The 16,958-nt window shown below is 37.1% G+C and overlaps 1 protein-coding gene across 14 annotated transcripts in view; it reads left to right on the forward strand.

Moving 5' to 3' along the window:
• TENM3 (teneurin transmembrane protein 3) overlaps nucleotides 1–16,958 on the forward strand; it is a 1,268,347-nt gene that overhangs the window by 283,094 nt on the left and 968,295 nt on the right. For all 14 annotated transcript variants that reach the window (XM_027077054.2, XM_027077058.2, XM_027077059.2 and 11 more), the window contains exon 2: nucleotides 9,889–10,050. The gene's annotated coding sequence lies outside the window, so the exon portion shown is untranslated. The remainder of the gene's footprint in view (nucleotides 1–9,888; nucleotides 10,051–16,958) is intronic.

Raw genomic sequence — 16,958 nt, forward strand, 5'->3', positions numbered from 1 at the left:
GTAAGTAATATAAGATGTATTCTTCTTTCATGCAGCGGTCAGCTGGTCTAGGCTGGCAGGGTGCCTGTTCTCCACTGGGTCATTCAGGAAGCATGTGCCTCCATGTTGTTGATGTGCAAGCCCACAGGGGCGTTATTTTTGTTCTTGGAGCTAGTGCAGGGTCCTTGCTATGTCCGTCTTCCAGCCAGTGACAAGAGTGGAAAAGCCAATGTCCAGAGAAAGGTGACTGTTCACATTCCATTAACCTGATTTTAAATACATGGCCACACTACCTTCGAGAGGCTGGAACGTTGTTTTCTGGACAGTCATGTCCCCAGGAAGAAGGGGGAAATCGAATGGGAAGTAGTTGGAAAACAAGCAGTCTGCCACAGGTTTTTGTTGCTTTCTTTTGTTTTTATAATGTCTCAGGATTTGTAGAAAATTGACTTCTAACACAGTTTTTGTGCCTTCATAATTTAATATGATCGAAATCTTATGAACAGTACAGCAGGCCACATTCTGTAATTACATGGTAATTATGAACAGGCTTCTAGTGTAACTTGTACATGTGGCCAATGCAACTTCCAAAATTAAGCTGTGAGATCGAAGCTATTCAGACAGCGAAGTAAAAATGTGACTCATGTCTTTTTATATGTTTAACAAAATAAGATCTCTGATACTTTTTTAAATTTTATTTAAATACATGCTGGTTACGATATAGTGTAATAATGGTTTCAGGAGTAGAATTTAGTGATTTATCACTTATATATAACACCCAGTGCTCATCCCAACAACTGCCCTCCTTTATGCCCATCACCCATTTAACCCATCCCCCCAGCCACCTCCCTTCCAACAACCCCCAGTTTGTTCTCTGTATTTAAGAGTCTTTTATGGTTTGTCTCCTAGTTTTCCTTCTCTTCCTGTATGTTCATCTATTTCGTTTCTTAGATTCCACATATGAGTGAACTCACTTGATGTTTATCTTTCTCTGAGTTATTTCGCTTAGCCTGATCCACTCTGGTTGCATCCACTTTGTTGCAAATGGTAAAATTTTATTCTTTCTGATCACTGAGTAATATTCCATTGTGTGTATATACCACATCTTCTTTATCCATTCGTCAGTCGATGGACATTTGGGCTCTTTCCACACTTTGGCTATTGTTGAAAGCGCTACTGTAAACATTGGGGTGCATGTGCCCCTTCGATACCAAAAGCATTTTGGTATCCTTTGGGTAAATAAATACCTAGTTGTGCAAGATCTGTGATACTTGCATTTTTTTGACTGTTCCCAAACAACAGTTTTCAGTGTGCAAAATGGAGATTTCTGAAGATGGCATAAGGATTATAAAAAATCTGTTCTAGTTTATCGGTTGTAGATGACCCAGATAAAAGCATGAACTTCGTGCATGCTATGATTATTTAAAATGTTTTTTTTTTAATTTTTTAATGTTTATTTTTGAGAGAGAGAGAGAGAAACAGAGTGAGAGCAGGGGAGGGACAGAGAGAGAAGGAGACAAAGAATGCAAAGCAGACTCCAGGCTCCAAGCTGTCAGCACAGAGCTCGACACAGGGCTCAAACTCACGGACTGCGCCATCATGACCTGAGCCGAAGTCGGACGCTTAACCGACTGAGCCATCCAGGCGCCCCCATGTTCTGATTACTTAAATTACTTCTGTGCAAATGATCTGAGAGAAAACTTAGAATCCACGGAGTCTTTAACTCAGATTGTATCCATTTTGTGATAAGGACATAAAACCATATCAGATATGTTAAAAAAAGAAAACCTGTTAAGTGTCAGACTTTGGCTCACATCGTCATCTCACAGCTCATGAGTTCAAGCCCCACGTCAGGCTCTGTGCTGACAGCTCAGAGCCTAGAGCCAGCTTCCGATTCTGTGTCTCCCTCTTTCTCTGCCCCTCTCCCACTTACACTCTGTCCCTGTCTCTCTCTCTCTGTCTCTTTCTCAAAAATAAATAAACATTCATTTTTTTTAAAGTTCTCTATTCTTTCATGAAATGGACAAATATTCTATTTATAGGAATCTCTGCTAAGTTTTAATGTTAATGAAGATTCCTTTTAGTAAGTAAGTCATTATTAAAAGTATTATTTCAATATTGTTTAATAAGGGTGTATTTTATAAAGTTCAATTCAATGTAACAAGTATTTATTGAATACCTACCCTGTGCGAGATACTGTGTGGTTTTAACATGTTGAACTAGGATGATGTCAGTCACGTGGGCTTGATTTTTCCGAGGGTGGTTGATGAAAAGAACTGAATGTCCAGTTCTCTTTACTGGGCAGACGTATATAAAATAAAGTAAAATTATCACAGTCCACTGTACTATATATCAACAAAGTAAAGAGACAAATGAGCATTATTATCAATAAACTTTGCACTGAGCAAGATTGTTCTGGTGATCTAACCTCCCTGGGCACTAGAGTCAGTTCTGTGACTTAAGGGAGTATCTAAGATGAATGGGATATGGCCAGACTGTATTTTATTTATATATCAATCTCTAACTTACATAAAAACCTCAAAGGCAGAAGGAATCTAAAATTAAATGGGAAAGGAAGAAGAATATGAGTCCAAGAAAAAAAAAATTCTCTGCATATCTTTTACTTATCAGACACAAAATTAGCTGTCAGATTTCCCTACTTCCTCTTCCAATTTGCTTTAATTACAGCCTGAGGCAGGAAACCTAACAGCAATGGCAATGGACTGAGAGTTGATTGGATGGGTGGGTGGTGGGAGAAGGGGCTAGAAGAGTAGATGAGATATATGGAGGAGAAGAAGCACACCCAGCCACCTTGGCAAGAAATGACCTTGAACTTGGAAATTACCCGCCCCCCCCCCACACACACACAGAGTAAGAGCGCACCAAAACAGGACTTTGAAGCCATGTAGTAAAAGGAAAGTTTCACCCGTGTCAACACATCTGACGGCATCCCTCTATTCACTTAATTTGGGTTATTTTGGTTTTATTTCCTATGACAGTTTCTTAAGTGCAGGAGTGTGCGAAGTCCTCATTTCTTTCTAAGATTCTAAACCAAAAAAAGAGATGAAATAAAAGCATCATGATTCATAAAGTGCTAAGTAGCCATTGTTTTGAAAATCCACCTACCCCACATACTCTTTGCATAAATCAGGTGAACTGTAACTAGCACAGTTATTATATTTACACAGTTATCAATTGTGTCTCTCATTAAAAAAAAAAGCTTTCCATTTGATATTTGCATAACATTTGCATGGGCACTGTTGATATGTCAGTACCAATTAAGAGAAAATTGGAGAGCAAACCAAGAGAAGGGGCAAAAATAATGGAACGAGTCTGTGCCTCAGTGTGACAGGAACTTGTATTTTGAGGTGGGAGCAGGGTGGGGACAGCATGGGGGTGAAGTGAGCAGATACGTGTAGTGAAAACTTGACTAAAAAATAAAACAGAACCCATGGAGTGTCTTAAGAACCACCAAATCACTTTCAATCCATTTGCAGACTATTGTATAGGTGTTAATTTATTTCCAGGAGATAATTTCTGTATATTAGAATTAAGAAGTCAGCTAAGACCCGTTGTTGCTTTATCAATTATTGATGGAGACGGATGTGAAGGAGGAGAATGGACACAAATTAGAATCGCCTAACTGTTCTGAGGGTACCCTAAAGTGTTGTGATTTTATATGGCCTGAAAATACAGAGGATGACTGGGGCTTGCATTTCTGTCCTTGGACCTCTGGAATGAAACTCATTATGCAAGCCGTTTCTTCCTGCTTCAGTTATTGCCATGGAGGGAAGGTAGAACTTTATTTTTCTTTGACTTCTAAAGACAGATAAATAGCTAAATATTGATAGATGGAAATCGATATAAAGGCATAATTAAGTCTAATTTTCTGAAGTCTATTTATGTTAAAATATGACCTCAGATGGAGTTATTTTACCGAGTCTTCTTTATAGTGAATTTACGTGTATCTTTGGAACCCTTGGAAAGTTTACGTATCTTTATAATAGGAGCTGTTGCTTCTCTCTGGAGACTAGTGTCATGTTTTCTGCCATCATTTTATCAAGAAAGGGTGACTGAATTCAGAGTCTCAAGAGAAGTCACTAATTCATGCATGCTTGTATGGTTTTGTTTTTAGCTTTACATACACTTAAGCACTTTGAGGTCCATGGGTCAACATCAGTGCTGTCCCAGAGGGCCATTTCATTTTGTGGGCATCATGTGTAGTGATTGGGATGTTGTGACCAGGTATGAACTAGTTTGTAAAAGGCAGAAAGAGACTGAATCTCTGAATATCTTATGGGGCAGGGGGAGAAGTAAAGAGGAAGCTCCAGAACTGAGATCAAAACAATCATATCTTACTGTTTCAGGCACTTAGAATCTCTAAAATAGTTATGTTGTTGAATCTTTTCATCCCATTCTTTGTTTTTCGAAATCTTTTGGATTGTGCTTGAATAATTATTCAAGACTCCTTACCATGAAATTCTGGCATTATGCATTTAAAAAAATGTAGAATCTATTAAATACTAATATGCTGTGACTCAGATCTTTGAAAGAAAAAGTTCTTTGTTTGCGGCTTGGAACCTGCCATTCTATTTTATTATTGCAGAAGTTCCCAGCAGGCATATTCACCCAGATTTAATTATTAAGCCATAAACGTATCTTTGAAAACTTCCTTTTATACTGAATGCCTAGAAGTAATTTAGAATTGCTTTTTCAATCATCTTATGTGGCAAATCAGACTTCAACACAAAGTATGCTTTCAAATGTTTTTGGAACGTGAAAATCACCAAATTGATGATAGTATCAGGTTGCCAAGGCTCATAAAAAAGACAAATGAGGGGACTGGATAAATGTATCGAGGTCTTAGGGAATCGTTGCATCTATACATCTACTGAAAGGGAAGCTCAGTGAGGGCAAGGCCTTCATCTGTTTTGCTCATTACTTCATTCCTAGAACACTGCATAGTGCTGGGCACTTACATGGGGGCTAAATAAAAATTCATTATGTAGATACATGTGTGAAGGAACCGGTTAAGTCTCATTTACACCCCCCACATCATCACCACTTACACACATTTCTTAGACCAACAAAGGAAGGTGTCAAAGATTTTTACTTGGCATTGAACACATACATGCAAACAGACAGACATATATGCATATCTATAGCCAATTACAGACTTATTGTTTGGAGGATGTTGACTGCAGGAGATGACTTTTCAAAGCGATTCATATTTTATGTGAAAGTATAACTGGTTAAATATGACCCTCCGTCTCAAGATTTTCTAGCTCACTGGAAAAAAAATCTTGTTTGTTTTTCTCCTTGATTTGGGTTGAGAATATGAAAACAGTGGATAGAAACTGTTACTGTTGATAGTAGAAATGGACTATAGGATAACGAAAAAGTTCTTTTAAAAATATCCTGTGATATCCTGTGTATAGTTTCTATAGGGATTTTAAGGCAATGGCCTAATAACAGTGAAACTTTCTGTATACAAACACCGAATCATTGTATTGTACACCTGATTCTAATATAATGTTGTATGTCAATTGTATACCACAATGAAAGAGTGAAACTTTTCAAATGTCATGACATTTATAAGCTTATTTGGAAATATTGAATATTTGGGGAATATTAAAAAGTTCTCCACTCTTCAATCTTCTTTAAAATGAAATCATTTAAATTAATAAAAATGCAATTAATATGTGTGGGTAGTGTATGTTACTATGCCTCTATATATGGAATCTACATGAACGCAGAAAGAAGAGAGTCTATGAAAAAACATACTGTTTTAAGAATATACATAAATATGAAAAAAAAGAATATAAATGAATACGGATTTCCCTTACTGTTTTTTTTGCCAGTGTGGCTTCACCTGTGAAGCGTTTGAATAGTTTCACTAACCGCCAAGCTTGTTATTTTGAGGGACCGATCTTTCATTCCCAATTCACATCTGAATATGTTCTTAAGAGAGTACATTGATTACTGCTCCCCTTTATTATTAAACTTGTGGAAAAGTTACAAGGACACAATCTGGTACATGAAACATTCAACACAAGTTCCTATTAGTCGATGCCACTTACATAACCTAATGCCCAGGAAACTTTTGGAGGGGACTGTTTTCCCCCTAACGATTTAGATGTCAAGAAAGTAACTAGAAACTAATCATTTTCCTAAGTCAGAATTGGGAAAAGGTTTAAAAAATATGAAGCTTACTACAATCCTGACATCAATAGTGGACTAAATCATCATTTATTTATTATTCTGTCTTATAAACATATCAAAGCAGAAAACCTCTAGGCTCATGTACAATAAAATATTTCAGCATTAAAACTAAATAATAAAACGTCAAAGATAAAAGACTGATAACCCACTCAGACATCTCTCCTCTATGGCTTAGGGAAAAATCTATCTAAACAAGTAGATTTTGCAGAACACTAGCCCAGTCTTATTCTGCAAAGCCACACAGTCTACAACTCTAGACTTGGTTTGTCCTTCCTTCACAATCCTCGGCTGAACTACTATCTGTAAAGTTTTTTATGTGGAATCTCATTAATAGAAATATGAAAATCTCTGATAATGAGTTTCACAACTGATTTATGAAATAAACTCAGAATTGGTGTTTTCATCATTTAAAGGCTACTGGAAGTCCCCGTTTATAATTTAATGATATACATATTTTTGACCCCAATATTGTATTTTAATGGCCATATTTTTTCTCACTATATAATATAAAAAGGAATTTATATCACTTCTAATATCATTTCTCAAAAAGGGTAGAGGAGGTCAGACAATAGACCTGTTGTTTCACACTTAATCACCAGTGGTAAGACAACATAGAACTGGGTTATTTTATCGACAGCTTCATTATAGTTTGCCTTTGGAAACGAGTCCCATGAGTATAAAAAATGTGGCAAATTAGTATACACTAGCTTGACGGATTTCACTGAATAAATTAGCTAAATGTTCAAAAGAATTTACTGGCCCACCTGGTGGAAAGTATTCTATGAGTAAATGTACTCTAAGTCTATTTTCTGGGCCACAGGGCTTCATGCGAAGGTATTCACTCAAATAATATTAACAAAACAATAATACCAACTCCAGTTATGCTATTCTTAAATAGCAAATGAATTAAAATTTGAATGGCAACAGATTGAGCCTTTATGATGTCACTACAGGGGCTCACTTTTTTTTTTTTTAATCAACCCCCCATTTCATCAAATTGGTACATATCGATGACCCCTGCCCGAATGCCAGGAACCTAGGGGAGTAGCCTCACAAAATCTTTGGAGAAAAGACAAGGCCATGTACTTTCTTGTCCTGCAGCTGTCATGGTGGCTGCTAACAGAGGACAGATTAGAAGCAGGTAGTTGGTAACACAGGATCATTCTCTGAGGAGATGAGAGTCTTGGTCAATGACCTGGTGGAGACACAAACTCAGAATCTTTGAAAAATGATGTGATTTTGCATCATCAGGGTGGGGCAGAGGGTGAACCCCGGTCTCCATCAGCTGCCATTCTCCAAACATAGACCAAGGTTTCTTCTTTGCAATGCCATCACACCATTGCAACCAATAAGGGAACAGATCACAGAGCCTCGTACGGGTACATTGTTCCAGCTACAATGTGAGCTGGGCTTCTGTTTTAGCACATCCAAAAGGTGCCATTAAGTTGAGAAAATAACTTAAATCAAAACATTGGAGTTTCATTTAGGAAAGGGCTGCCTTCTACTCCAGTATCATAAAGTTGGGTTCTTGTGAAGCTGCAAATTAAGTAGTGAGAAAATTCATATTTTTGGCTAAAAGCATAAAAATTGACCACCTGCTCTGAAGCCTGTTTCCTCCTCCATGCTCTTAAGAAACACGGCCCATAGGAACGGACGGGGAATGTATAACAGAGTGGCCATGGTCGCTGCTAAAAGTGTTGCCTTCAGTTCACAAAACTAATTGTACCTAATTTCGGGGGAGGTGGGGAATGAAAAAAGCTGACACCCCATGGGAAAACACATCCTGACGTATCTCTTCTTTGAAAACAATTGTACTAAATATTCTTCAATTTTAACATGTTCTGCCCTGAGTCTGTTACAAAGATAATTTAAACATTGCTTAGAAAACAAAGAGATTCCTGAGGTATACAAATTGGTCACAATCATAAAACACAATCATAAAACATGAATAACTATGTACATTAATATTATCATGTAGACATCCTTGAGTATAGTAAAGGGGTAATTTGGCTTTGTAATCTACCCTGGCTTAAATGCAAATAAAAAGATGCATTGAAGGACACAAAAATGGTACTCAAAGACAGGATATTGTATGACATAAATTTTTCAGGCACACAAGATTGGTGTAACCAGCACAATTGCCAAGTTGTATCTGGGGAGTGCTACTCTATGTATTGTGCAATAAACATTATGCAGCACAATAAACGAGGCAAAATAGCTGGGAAAATATGTAAGGGGAAAGAGTCGAGAAAGGATTATAAAATATCTTTATGAACATTAACATAAATGATGAGTTACAGTTTTCCAGCTTTGTTCTTTTGACAAATTGTCTACATAGGAATGTTTGCCTCCTACACTATCATTTAGAAACACACTGCACAAACCACATACCTATAAAACCTATAGTTTCTTCTTTCAGGTTTGTAGCTGTTATTCAGTACGCATCGAGTATGCTAGTTAGGTGGGAAATTGATAACATATACGGTAACTGGATTTCCTAAACACCCTCCCTTAGAAAACCAAAATGAAATATACTAGCCATGAGAAACACTGGAGCACGCGTTCTGTTAATGTGGGGCCGGTGAGCTCAGCTTCCCTTGTGTCCTGAGTCATCTGCCCAGGGTGCCGGTCATCCTGGTTAGAACCCCCCTTATAATTATTACATCATTTATTTTGTGCTTCTTATGCTTGGCTTTATATTTCCCCATTGTCTGCAACCCTTCTGAAAGCAGAGAATTTGCATTCCTACCTTTTCTGGGACTGATATTTTGGAATGTTTGAGCTTGGGTGATGTATTCATTATATCTGTGACTTATGACGGTGTTTCTATTGTTCAGTATTGTTTTTCTGCCTTGTGTTCTCACTATTTGGTTTTTTTTTTTCTTGATATTGGCAAACTCGTTTGGTTCTGTTCTCCCAAGCATGCATCCTGACCTCCCCACCTTAATTATGAAGAGGGAGGGGTTAATAGCTATTAGTAGATATATTTCCCTTCTAGATTCTGAACTGGCTTTTAAAATTTGTTTCCCTCCCTTAATTTATAAATATTTTAATCAATAATGTATCTATTATTTCCCAAGTGAGCCCTAAGGAGTATGTTTGATGGCCTCACACAAGCCATTCCAGGAGAACAGGCTCTCTCAAGCAGCTGACATCAGTGAGCCTTCCTAGTTTTTCCCCCTTTCGAGTCCCTCTGTATTTTTAGGTTAGTGAGCAACGGCATGCTCGCTCCATCACCGAACCAATGAAATTGATGTGTTGTGCAAGTTTCCTCACTCTGTTTTGCTGAACTTGCATTGTATTGCCCACCGCATATTCAGTCTGAAGCCAGCCTGGAACAAAAAGCCAGCCATCAGAGAAAAACATAGTCTGTCCTCAACAGCACCGGCTCCGCGTCAATAATTAGACAGGGGTCCGATAATTGCGTTGGCAATGAAACAACACAGTCAAAACTTTAGTTATTTCCACGAAGGGATTTCCAAGGGCCGAAACCAAGGTTTGAGATGGATGCCTCCCCCTCCCCCCTTTACTTACACCAGCACAGATGATTGAAAACGCGTGCCCTTTGTATTGTTTGGAATATCCCTTTCCAGTTGTTGCTTCGCATACCAACTAAAGAACTAAACTTGCTTTCATATATGACATACTTGCTTTTAAAAATCTAATTAAAACTTTCTTTTTGGTCCTTAGGTAGAAAGATGGCTCTGTTGAGATGAGCTCTTAATTAATGCACTGAGAGCTTAGGAGTCCCACCTCTCAACAGGAATGATTGACGTCCAAGGATACATAAATTACACTAATTGAGCTCCGTCTTATACAGGCTTTCCACAGCCAACTCATCAGAGAAGCTAGGTGAGTAGACCAGCATAAAAAGTTATTTCAATATGTTCTATGCTTTCCCAAAGGGTGGAAGAGAAACTTTCCAGACTGTTGCACATTTATTATCACAGAAGGCAGTTCTTTTCTTCAGTTTTAAGAAGTAGGTTTGGTGTTGTAGGTTTTTTTTTTTTAATTATAAAAATTAGCATTTTTAACGTAGCCATTTAAATTCAAATAACCACACTCTCTTTGCAATTTTCAAGCAGCAAAACTTGGAAGCCAATTACAGTATGCAAAAACCACTTGGCATCATTTGTTGATATTAAATTTTGTTGCATAGCAACCAATGCATATGTTATGGAGGGATTGTTTGAAATCAAACCCAATCTTAGTCCTTGAGTTTGGCTTTTCAGGAATGGACCTAACTGTAGGTACACCTAACCCCCAGCCTCACCGGGGAACATACTGAAATGTTTCTTTTATGTTTATTTCTTTCTGAGGCTCTCTGTTCCCCCATTTCTTTTATGCTACTATAGGTATTCTGAGGCTCTGACTTTCATGAAATCAAATAAAGCACTTGGTATAATCTAGAGTCTTATTAGTCTAAAATAAAATTCAGAGACAGAGCAACTTGATAAAAATGAAGACAATTATGCCATACTAAACTCCTTCATTTCTGCTCCAGAATTTTATTCACAGATTTTTAAAGCTGTCTCAACAGTTATGAAAAGCCCATCATTTCAATTATTTTCAAGGAAATATGAATAATATGGGAAATTTGGGATATTGAATTATTTACTTAAAATATGTCGTTAAAATATGATGTGTGATTCAGACAAAATATAAATAGGGGCTGAGCTTCACTCAGTGTGCAGTTTTCAAAGGCAAGTGTAAAAGGATACAGACCACAAGAAACTAGATTGAGAAGTTATTAAGCATAAAGCAGATCCAGCAAAACGAGGAGAAGTGGGAAAGCAAACAGAACAAAAGGGAAAGAAAACCCAAACAATAGAAACACTGCAGTAGGTTTTGAAAATAATAAATAAAGTACCAAACCTAAACGCACCAAAAAATTAGCACTGGCCAAAGTAGGGACAATGCATGGTCAAAGGAAATCTGACAGATCGGAAAATATTTAGGGGAACCATATTGTCCTAGCACCAAAGCTCAAAAGGAGTTCTTTTAAGATTCTGGGTCTCCTAATACATTCAGGGGAACATGTTACCCCCACACTTTCTCTTTCCACTCCAGTGCTCTTTGCTGTGCCTACTGTTTCAAATTGTGAAAAATGTGGAGACCCACTTAAAAAGAAAATCATAAGATGGCTACATTTCTATCAAAATAGCTGTATTATTACCTGGGAGAAAACCTGAAGTGGAGAAAAATTGAGAGAGATCAGAAAATCCTGAGCTTATAATCTCGTAAAAAAAAAAACATAAAATGCTTTTAACATCAAGACTATCTCACTAAGACTGAAATGGAATAAAGATGGAACAGCTTCTTGACTGTAAGATCTTTTTATTATTTGGTGGCTAACAGCCCCCAAATATAATGTGTCAAGACCATTGCACAATAAGTAATATAACATTTTCTGCTTGAAAAAATTATGGAGGTATAGTGAACGTGAAACCTGTGGCTCAAAAAACCTGAGCATATATCTTGATTTTCTGTAATTATGTGTTTATGTCACATTCTCTCATCATGTGATATGTGCTAAGCAAGTTACAGTACTTACAAGTAGTTTTCTATGAAGTTGTGCTTGGAATGACCTAAATCTATTCGTATCTCTTGAGAATTTATGTATTTAATAATCATGAAAAGGCAGTATCACTGTGCTTCATTAGTCTCATATCTGTAGAAATATTTATTAGTAGAAAAAGTAACCATATGTTCATCAGTTGGCAGATAGTTCTAGTTGAATTCACGTATTTTTAATGCAGTTAACACAAAAACCCAACGTACTTTGATAATACTATGTTAACGATACGTTTGGATTTAAATTGGTAAAATGTGCCAGAATTAGTACCAAGGCGTTTTGTTTTGTTTTGTTTTGTTTTGTTTTGTTTTTTTTCCTCATATATGTTGGGTAATCAAAGTGCTGATGCCCGACAGAAAACCGTAAGTCATTACTAAATGGAGCACAGTCAGCACTGTGATGGGCCAGGACCACCCTGCCTGGAATGGAACCATTAATATAATAGCCTATCACTCAAGCTAATATGATCAGCGCTCACTCTCTTCTGTTGCCGAACACAAACTATCAGATGCAAGGTTCCAGTTGCTATATTATATCACAATCATGCTATTATTATTCGATACATGAATGAACTTACCAAGAGGCATGTTGGTTACCATTTTCTTTGTCAAAATCCTCCAATATTCCGCATCCAGAGAAAGGTGTTTATGGAAACCTCAGTAAACTCTTCTCTTGTCTTCAAAACAGAACACTTACATATACTTACTGCTTTCGTCATTTGACAGGTATCTTATACTCTTTCTTCATTCACAATGCATGTAATTCTTTAGATGTGGGACTATTCAGGTCGCCGGACAACTCATTATTCTACGAGTGTTTGGTCTCTGGTTAAATTTCTTGCTTGTAAGTTTAATAACAATTTTAAAGCTCGTGTGGACTTACTTAAAATAAAATCTGTTACTTTTTTTTAAGACAGTAGTATGAAGAAAAATACAACAAATAGCCTGTAAAGTCCTGTGACATCGGTGTCGATATCATTTTGGTTATAATTTTAAATAACAAAAACTAATGATAGAAAGAAACACAGACATTTATAAAAAGCCTCTTACCTCTAAAATAATTCCCAGTTACGGTTTCTTAATATTTCTTCCATAGAAATGCATATACCTTTAATTATCTGCATACCATTTGTGCATTCACTCAGCAAGTATTTACCCATGGATTTTTACGTACCAAGAACTAATTTTGGCGGGACGGTTGTAACAGTGAGCAAAATAGATTAAAGAAAAAAAATCCTGGCTTTCATAGGTCATGCATTCTTGTGTGGAAAAACAGACTATAGATGGAATAAATAAGAGTGTGTGTGTGAGAGAGAGAGAGACAGGGAGACAGAGACAGAGAAATAGAAGTACTATGAGGAAAAATAAAACAGGGAAGGATGCTTGAAAGTGCTCTTGTGAATAAGGAAAGTTTTATTGAGAAAGTGATATTTGAGCAAAGGGGTGAGAGAAGGCATCTGGAGGTAGCTGGGGAAAGAGTCCAGGTAGAAACAAGCGCAGGTGCATAGCTTCGGGAAAGGACACACCTACGGGAGGAAAATGGCACAAAGGGGTGAACAGCGGGAAAGCAGGAGTGTGGGTAGGAGAGGAACAGTACAGGAGAATCAGAGATGGATAGCTAGAGGCTACTGATCAATTTCCGCTTTTCATCTATGTAAGATGCGAAGCCTCTAAGGGATTGTTTTTTGTTCTCTGTGCTTACATGTGTGTTGTTATTTCTTTTTCTGGATGTGGAATATTGGAGGATTTTGGCAGGAAGATGACATGACCTGATGTGTGTTTTATAACAACAGTCCCAGATGCTGTGCTGAGAATACATGGAAGAGGAGAAAGGGCAGAGGCAGGTGGACTAGTTAGGAGACTATTGCAATGATCCAGGCAAAGATAATGGTGTCTTGGACCAGGATGAGCGAGGAGGCAGTGGCGATATGTGGTTTCACGTTATAAATATATTCTGGAGGTAATACAAAATTTTCAGATGGGTCGCCTAGGAGATGAGAGATCAAGAAGAGCCAGAGATGACTCCAAAGGAGGATGGAGTTGTAGTTTATTAAGATGGGCAAGAGTAGCAGGAAAAATCTGGTAGAGTTCTGTTTTGGGCTCGTTTACCCTGAGATGCCTATTAAGTGTCCAATTGGAAATGCTAAGTAAACAGCATTAATATAAGAATCTGTCATTCAGGTCTTGGTTAGAAATAGGACTTTAGAAATTGCCAGAATAAAGAAGGTGTTTAGGTAACCAGACTGGGTGAAACCACTAAGAGAGCAGTTGTGGGCAGAGCAGAAAGAGCACCAAAGGCTTAGACATGGGCACCCCTATGTGTAGAAGTCAAGATTGGGAGGCGTGGTCAGTGAAGGGGGAGGGAACCAGAAAAGGGTGGTTTCCTGAAAGCCAAGTGGGAGCCATTTGTAAAACGCTGTCCTCACGTCAAGGAACATGAAGATTGGGTGGGATCAGCAATGTTGGATCATCGGTAGTGTGGTAGAAGAGAAAATCTATTTGAAGTTGGCTCAAGAAAATGAGAGGAGAAAAATTGGAAGTAATCTGTCCAGAGCACTCTGAAGGATTTTTTTTTTAAGTTTATTTATTTTGAGAGAGAAAGCAGAGAAGGAGCAGAGAGAGAGGCTCCACACTGAGAGTGCCAAGACACGAGGCTCAAATTCATGAACCGAGAGATCTTGACCTGAACCGAAACCAAGAGTTGGACACTTAACTGACTGAGCCACCCAGGTGCCCCAAAAGGAATTTTGCTATAAATAGAAACCAAAAATAAAAATTAGATGGTACCTATAGGCAGAAGTTTTTTAACCCAAAAACTGTAGTCTCATTTTGTCATATTAACAAATACTGTTGCTTTTTAATTTTTTATTGAATTATTAATTTCATAGATACATTTGGAAAAAAAGCAATACCTTTGTGCTTTGTACTTCATGTGCATACTAGGTTTTATCATTTGGTCATTCTCTTCTGAGTCCTTCTGAAGAGTTTTAAGGTTTTCCTCTATAGACCCTACACATTTATTTATTTAAACATTGTTTTACAAGTGCAGGTACATATGCATCACCGTTTACTTGATCAATAATAGAACAGAGAAAAGAAGCTATGTATACTCGGAGGCCTTCAAATTCATACATTAATTTGCTTTATAGACATTGCACTGTTATTTCAGTACCTAAACTACTAATTTATAACGTACAATATTTTGCCCATGTTTTCGCAAGTGGCAATTTGTACAGTCGCCAGAAAGTAAGTAAAGAAACAGATTTTTTCATATTTTCAGAGGTAGGTGTACCTGAAATGAGCATCGTGTGTACATAAAAAGAATAAGTTGTAAAAATAAAATATGCTAGGCTGGATAATCATCTATAATGTTAACAGTCCAATTGCTTGTCATGTAGAGGAAGGTTGTGCTTTAATTAAGCAATAAGACATGACAGGGTGTGAATTATGGAGCAATAATTCTTGTCTAGTGTATTGTTAGACAAGAGGCCAAGGGGCAGGTGTCCCTGCATACGCCATGCATAAATTATTACACTGTAATTGAGATCTAGAACTCTATAGAATCATTCTAAATTATTTTTCAAATAATTTTGCAAAACAAGAAATATATTGAATTTATTAAATTCTGTGTTAGAGACCACTATAACGTGGTAAAATTAAGAAGCTAGAGGAAAACATTTATTTCAGTGGGGGGAATATAACAAGACAATATAGTAAAGTCAGCCTCATAATTTGTTACCCTCCAAGCAATATTTTTACAGAGAAGGTTTCTAGGAAAAGGATACGCTAATTGGACATTTACCCCTATGATTAGAAAACAAGTAACGGGAGCCAAGTTTTAAGAAATGTTAACCAGGGGTCCTTTCTGGCTTTTCTTTGTCCTTTACAAAACAATGATAACTAACACATAAGTCTAACATAAACGTTCCAGAAAAAAAAAAAATGCGTCTCCCTGAAAGAACTTGGTGAGGGGTGGAGCAATTTTACAGAATTTTGGGTCCCTTTAAAATCAGCGTGATTTGTAATCCTCACGCTTCCCCCCTTAACATACCATTTTGAAGGGCCTCTTTTGTCAAGACATTAAAACAGATCTCTTATCACAAGAAAACACATTGTTTGAAAAACTGCTTTAAAAAAAAAAAAAGAAAACTCATTTCTGCCCATTCAAAAGAAAAATGTTTGAGGGTGAGGATGTGATTGTAATAAAGAGAAAGTCTACTTGCTTTTCATCTGTAGAGCACTCTGGGTAGCAGAGTTTCAAAAGACTACTCCTTTTATATTTTGTGCTCCTAATGCTAATATTGTCTACTTTTATGATGGTTGAGGGATTAACAAGTTCTGACTTCTTTTGTGACTATCGCAAGATGGATGTTATATATTACAACTTGGGACCATTAATTGTGTCTCAGGTTCTTTACATTAATACAGTTTATCAGCAAATCTGATCTCTTTCTGTAAGTGTGGTAACCAGAGATAGCTTCATAGATAGAAGATACAGAAAGTATTTTTGAAGAGTTCAAGAAACATCCACCTGTCCAAAGTATATCCCTTAATATCTTACCACAGGACCATTAATACTTATTCCTCTGGATTAGTGTTTGTGTCTCAGCCCCTTATTAAACTTAAACCTCTTCTAAGTTAATGGTAGAGAATCCAGTTATCAGTCATTAATCCCTTAATTTATCCATTTGATAAACTGGTAGATGATTTATCTATATTTGCTTCAGTCCATGACAGAAAGCAGAGAGGAAATGAGACACAAGAAAGGAATGTTTTAATAAATATGAGACAAGAAAATGTCCAGTGTGAAACGTGGGCAAGATATTGGTGGGACAGGCCCTTAGGTACTGGAAGGTGACTTGAAAGCATATTTTTTACATGGTCAGGGATAGATATTCTATCCTAAGATATTCTAGGATGAATTCTTCAGGCAAAGATGGACCGTGTCTTATTTGGTGGCTAGTTTGTGTATTAAATAATTTAAAAGGTGGAAAAAGCCAAAGAAAATTTTACCTTCAGTACTTAACATTCTTACCCACTTTATAACTTATATTAGGTCCATAGATCTATCACAATAGTTAAATAAAACCATTTTTGCCCATTTTTGTTTGTTCCTGTTTTAACTGAATTAGGCAAGAGTGACTTTTCTTCTAAATGGCTTCAATTGATCCTTTTCTGAAAATATT

This window comes from Acinonyx jubatus, chromosome B1, assembly GCF_027475565.1.
Source record: "Acinonyx jubatus isolate Ajub_Pintada_27869175 chromosome B1, VMU_Ajub_asm_v1.0, whole genome shotgun sequence".
Taxonomy (NCBI): Eukaryota; Metazoa; Chordata; class Mammalia; order Carnivora; family Felidae; genus Acinonyx; species Acinonyx jubatus.